This window comes from Elephantulus edwardii, unplaced genomic scaffold, assembly GCF_000299155.1.
Source record: "Elephantulus edwardii isolate Elephantulus edwardi_28Jun2011 unplaced genomic scaffold, EleEdw1.0 scaffold00216, whole genome shotgun sequence".
NCBI classification, from domain to species: domain Eukaryota; kingdom Metazoa; phylum Chordata; class Mammalia; order Macroscelidea; family Macroscelididae; genus Elephantulus; species Elephantulus edwardii.
Genome location: NW_006399966.1, coordinates 4208774 through 4214559, shown reverse-complemented (window position 1 = coordinate 4214559; position 5786 = coordinate 4208774).

Sequence of the window (5786 nt, the reverse complement as noted above, 5' to 3'; positions counted from 1 at the left end):
AATTCAACACCTTTGCTGACCCCCTGAGGAAGCAGAAAGCTTTTATGGGTCTATCAAAGAGCCCTGTGTGAATGCTTCATAGTCACCAGTCTCCTAGATCCTTTTGCTTTCATCAATATTTTATAGTTTTCACCATATAGGTTTTACATTTTTATACATAGGAATTTTAGGCGATTGGCCTAATGGCAAGAAGCTGCCCTGCAATCCCAAAAGCACACGGTTTGAATCCACCAGCTGCTGTGTGGGAGAAGAATGGGCAACCTCCTCCCATGCAGTTAGCTGCCTCTCCGGAGGGTCAGCTATGGCTCAGTGCTGACTGGATGGTACACACCAACAACAAATAGTAATTATTAGCATCAAGGTTTCACTGCTAGTATATAAAAACAATTGTTTTTATATACCTGTCTTTTACCATCCTTATCCTGCAGTTTAGCTAAACTCATTTATTAGCTCTTTGAAGATTCTTAGGGCTAGTATGTTGTTGTTGTTATGTGCCGTCGAGTCGCTTGCGACTCATAGCGACCCTATGTACAACAGCCCTAAACTCTGCTCTGTCCTGTGCCAATCGTACTATCTTTGACACTCCCATCCCAATTATCCCAGTCACTGAATCAATCTACCTCATAGAGGGCCTTTCCCTCCTGCGCTGTCCCTCCACCCTCCCAAGCATGATGTCCTTCTCCAAGGACCTGTCTCTCCTCACAACATGTCCAGAGTATGTTAGACGGAGCCTCAGAATCCTTGCCTCCAAGGAGCCACCCGGTTTAACCCTTTCCAGGACAAATCTGTTTGTTTTCCTAGCAGTCCATGGTATTCTCAGTACTCTTCTCCAGCACCACAGCTCAAAGGCATCAATTCTCCTTCTATCCTCCTTGGTCATTGTCCAACTCTCTGATGCATAACAAGTGATTGTGGAGACCATGGCCTGTATCAGACGCATCTTAGTCTCCAGAGAGACACCATTGCTCTTCAGCACTTTGTAGAGGTCCCTAACAGCAGACTTTCCCATGGCAATGCACCTTTTCATTTCCTGGCTGCTGGTGCCAAGAGTGTTGACTGTGGAGCCAAGCAAACTAAAACTGTGTACAATCTCAATCTCTTCACTGTCCATCCTGATGCTGCCAATTGGTCCAGTGGTGAGAATCTTTGTCTTCTTGACATTGAGCCTCAATCCATATTGTAGGCTGCAGTCCTTGACCCTCTGTAGCAGGTGCTTCAGGTCCTCTTCAGTTTCAGCCAGCAGGGTTGTGTCATCTGCATAACGCAGATTGTTGATAAATCGTCCACCAATCTTGACCCCACATTTCTCCTCATAGAGCCCAGCCTCCCAGATAATCTGTTCTGTCTGCAAATATAGACAATTTTATTTTTTACTAGTTTTTATGCTTCATCCCTCCTTTTTTTGTACTCTGCTATGTTGAATAGAATGTATGGGAATGAATATCAAGCTTTGTTTACAATCTCAGGGGGAACTATTCTGTTTTCCCCCTCCAGTATAATGTTTACTGTGGATTTTTTAAAATGCTAACCAGATTTGAGGAAGTTTCCTTCTAGTTCCAGTTTATTGAATTTTTTATTTCATAAATAAATTCCTGTTTTATTTTGCAAAATGCTTTTTCTGGTCAGATTAGTTATCTTAAGATTTTATTATTTATTCTCTTGGTATGTTAAATTACACTGATTAATTTAAAATCTTGAATGAGCCTTATGTTCCTAAGATAAAACCCCACTTAGTTCTAATGTTTTGTGCTTTTTATGTAGACTCAATTTGCTAGTGGTTTTTGTGCCTGTGTGGGAAGGATTTTAGCTACATATTTCATTTTTTCCATAGATAATAGAACTATTTCAGCTAATCCTTTTTGAGGACGTTTTGGCTGTTTATCTTTTTCAAGGCATTTATTCATTCATCTAAATAATAAAATTTAATGTATGTTTATGTTCATAGTAAGAAACTTTAGTGTCCTAGTGGTAAGAAGCTGTGATACAATCCCAAAGGCATGTGGTTCAAATCCACCTGCTGCTCTGAAAACTGATTAGGAGAGTCAGGTATGGGTTGGTTTAGACTCAAAGGTACACAATAATACAGCATGCTCTTAGTAGGTCTTCATTATCCTTTTAATGCCTTTGGGGTCTGTAGTGATGGCTTTTCTTTCACTTCTGTTCTTTGGAATTTATGTTTCTGCTCTTCATTTTCTTCATCAGTCTGGCTAGAAATTCACTGATTTTGTTTTGCCCCCCCCCAAAAAAAATTAGCTTTTGGTTTCATTGATTTTTCTCTTTTGTTTGTTCTATATTTCATTGATTTCTGCTTATAACTTTTTCATTTCCTTCCTTCTGTTTGCTCTGGGCTTAATGTGTTCTTCTCTTTTTAGTTTTTCTGTAGGTGGAAAATTAAATTATTAACTTGAGAGCTGCTTTTTTTTAGTATAGCTATTTAACTGTATCCCACAAGTTTCAAAATGCTGTGTTTTCAGTTTCATTCACTTTAAAATATTTCCCAGTTTTCACCATGTCTTGAGTTTTCTCTAGATTTTTTTAGAAGCATGTTGTTTCATTTCTGAATATTTGAGAGTTTTCTCAGATATCTTTCTGTATTGATTGCTAATTTAAAATAAAAGTTTATTTAATTATGAGTGTAGTTTGTACTGTTATTTCAGTTCTTTTAAATTTGTTAAGATTTCTTTTATGGCATAGAGTATGGTCTATTTTTGGTGAAAGTTATATGCACAGTTCAGGAGAATATGGATGATGCTCTTAATTGGGTGGTTGTTACTGTTAAGTGTCATGGAGTCGAGTACAACTGTAGCGACCCTGTGAACAACAGATCTGAACACTGTCCTATCCTGTTCCAGCCTCATCATTTTTGACACACTTGAGCCCATTATTATAGTCACTGTGTCAATTCATCTTATTGGGGTCTTCCTCTGTTGGATGGAATGCGCTATAAATTAAAATGAGTTGTTGAGTTGTTGTTATGTGAGTTGTTGAGTTGTTGTTATGTGCCGTCGAGTCACTTGCAACTCATAGTGACCCTATGTACAACAGCCCTAAACCCTGCTCTATCTTGTGTCAGTCTCACTGTCTCCTACACCCCCACCCTGATTACCCCAGTCACTGAATCAGTCCACCTTATAAAGGGCCTTCCCGTCCTGTGCTGTCCCTCCACCCTCCCAATCATGATGTCCGTCTCCAAGGATTGATTCCTCCTTGCAACATATCCTAAGTATGTCAGACTAAGCCTAAAAATCCTTGTCTCCAAGGAGCAGCCCAGTTTAACCCTCTCCAGGATGAATCTGTTTGTTTTCTTAGCCGTCCATGGTACCCTCAACACTCTTCTCCAGCACCACAGCTCAAAGGCATCAAGTCTCCTTCTATCTTCCCTAGTCATTGTCCAACTCTCTGATGAATAACAACTGATTGCAAAGACCATGGCCTGTATCAGGCACACCTTAGTCTCCAGAGTGACACCATTGCTCTTGAGTACTTTAGAGAGGTCCCTGACAGCAGACCTTCCCATCGCAAACTAAATATAGTAAAAATGGTTAATAGTGTTGTTCAGGTGTTCTGTATCCGTAATGACTTTCTGTTTGCTGGTTCTGTTGATTATTGAGAGTGATTAGAGTTCCCTACTTAATTGTGGATTTATCTATTTCTCCTTTCAGCTCATTTCTATCAACTTTTCCTCATCTATTTTGATACTCTATGTGTGTACATACATATTTATAATTGACACAGTGGTTACAACAATGAGCTCAAACATTATTCCTTCTGTTGTGAAGATGACACAGGCCCAGGAAACATTTTTGTTCTGTTAGACATAAAATCACTGTGTGGTAGAGCCTGTATCAGTAACACCTGACAACTAATGTACCTGCTTGTCTACATAATCTGCCTACCACATGTCTCTGTAAAACATTTGAAACCATTCACCTGCCTAACCTGAAAAGAACTTATGAAAGAGCTCAGGTTGGCTTTGGAAAATAGCCTGAGCAATGTAAGTCCTCTTTTGAGCCCTGGTGGCCTAGTTCATTGAAAGTTGTGGGCTCAGAGGCTAAACCTCTCTGACAGCTCAAATCCACCAGTAATTAAAGTAATTAAAAATTACTACTTGGCCTATGTATCAGTCTGGAGAAATATACTCTAAACTGGTAACTGCAGTTACCAGGAAGGAAGGAGGATTCTTGAGCCTTTCACTGTCCATACTAGTTCTATAATGTTTTAGAATATGTGTTTTAAACCATGTAAAATGTACATATATTCCTTTTGAAATAGAAAATAATAAAGTTGTCTTTTAAAGGAAAGTGATTCGTGATTGAATATTTATGAATATGCACCATCGCCCTCTGCAGTGTCCCCTCTGGTCCCTTCTGGAATCAGTGAGCTGGGTGCTCTGTCCCTGGCCTGCCAGGCTCCCATGGTCAAATGTCCTGTTTCTATTTCCTCGCCAGCCCTCCCTTCCACACTTCGTGTCATCTGGCTTTGGGCCCAGGTGCCTGGGAAAGCAACAACTCTGAGGTCACCACTTGGCCTGCCAACCCAGTGTGCCTTCCACGATGTCACTTGACTCTGATGAGCACATTTCACTCATTTTGTCTTTAGGACAATTCTCAGATGAATCTCATTTCCCAGACCCTTAGTACCTCACCACATGCTCCCTCTCTCATCACTGGACTCACTCTTCAACTTTTCTCTCAGGGGTCATTCCCAGATGTCTCTGTCTCCAGGAAGCCCTACCTGACCCCAGCATTGCTCAGCTCCCAGCTCCCCCGGCCCTAACCCATCATTCATTCTTCTTGAAGACCCAGCTCCCTTGCTGAGTGTAGGCCCTGTAAGGGCAGAAGTTTGTCCACTTCCCCTGATACTGAATCACATGAAGAAGAGATTTCTGATTTGCCTTCATATATCCAATCCCTCCTGCATGTACCTCCCAGATTAATCACTTTAATCATATCACTTCCCTGTCTGGGGGCCTGCAAGGACTCCCTAATACTTGTGGAGACATCCCAAACTCTTCCTCTCGGTATTCATAATTTTTGAGCTGCCCTTACTCTCTCCATCTCTGTTAACCTGTTATCCTAGAAGCACCCATTTTTTCAGTCAAGCCAGTCTTCTTTAATTCCTTCCTCACATTATTATTTCCTTCCCCCTTGAGGCCAAGGGAGGAATTGTGTAAGCAGCAGGAAGTCTGCTCCTAACCCAAAGGTTGTATTTTTCTGGCAGTTCAAATTCATCAGCCACTCCTTAGGAGAAAGATGGGTAAACTCTGCTTGTGCTGTTTACATCCCCAGAAACCTAATGGAGGGTCAGTTATAAGTCGGTTCTGACACAATGGCAATAAGTTTGAACTTGTTGTGCTTCTAGGCCAAACCATTCACCTGCCTAACCTGAAAAGAACTTATGAAAAAGCTCAGGTTGGCTTTGGAAAATAGCCTGAGCAATGTAAGTCCTCTTTTGAGCCCTGGTGGCCTAGTTCATTGAAAGTTGTGGGCTCAGAGGCTAAACCTCTCTGACAGCTCAAATCCACCAGCAGCTCCCTGGGAAAACGTGAACCACCTCTCCCATGCAATTTATAACCTCAGAAACCCAAGGGAGAAGGATCAGCTATGCAGCTATGAGTTGGTTCTGACCGTATGACAATTGAGATTTTGTTTTGTTTTGTTTTTTTATGAGATATATTTTTGAGAGTCTGTTTTCCAAAACAGACAGGCAAGTAAGGGCTCTACATATACCCACCAAGCTCCCTCAGGAAGGGGGTTGCTTAGTGTAGTCATTCACGTACATTGATA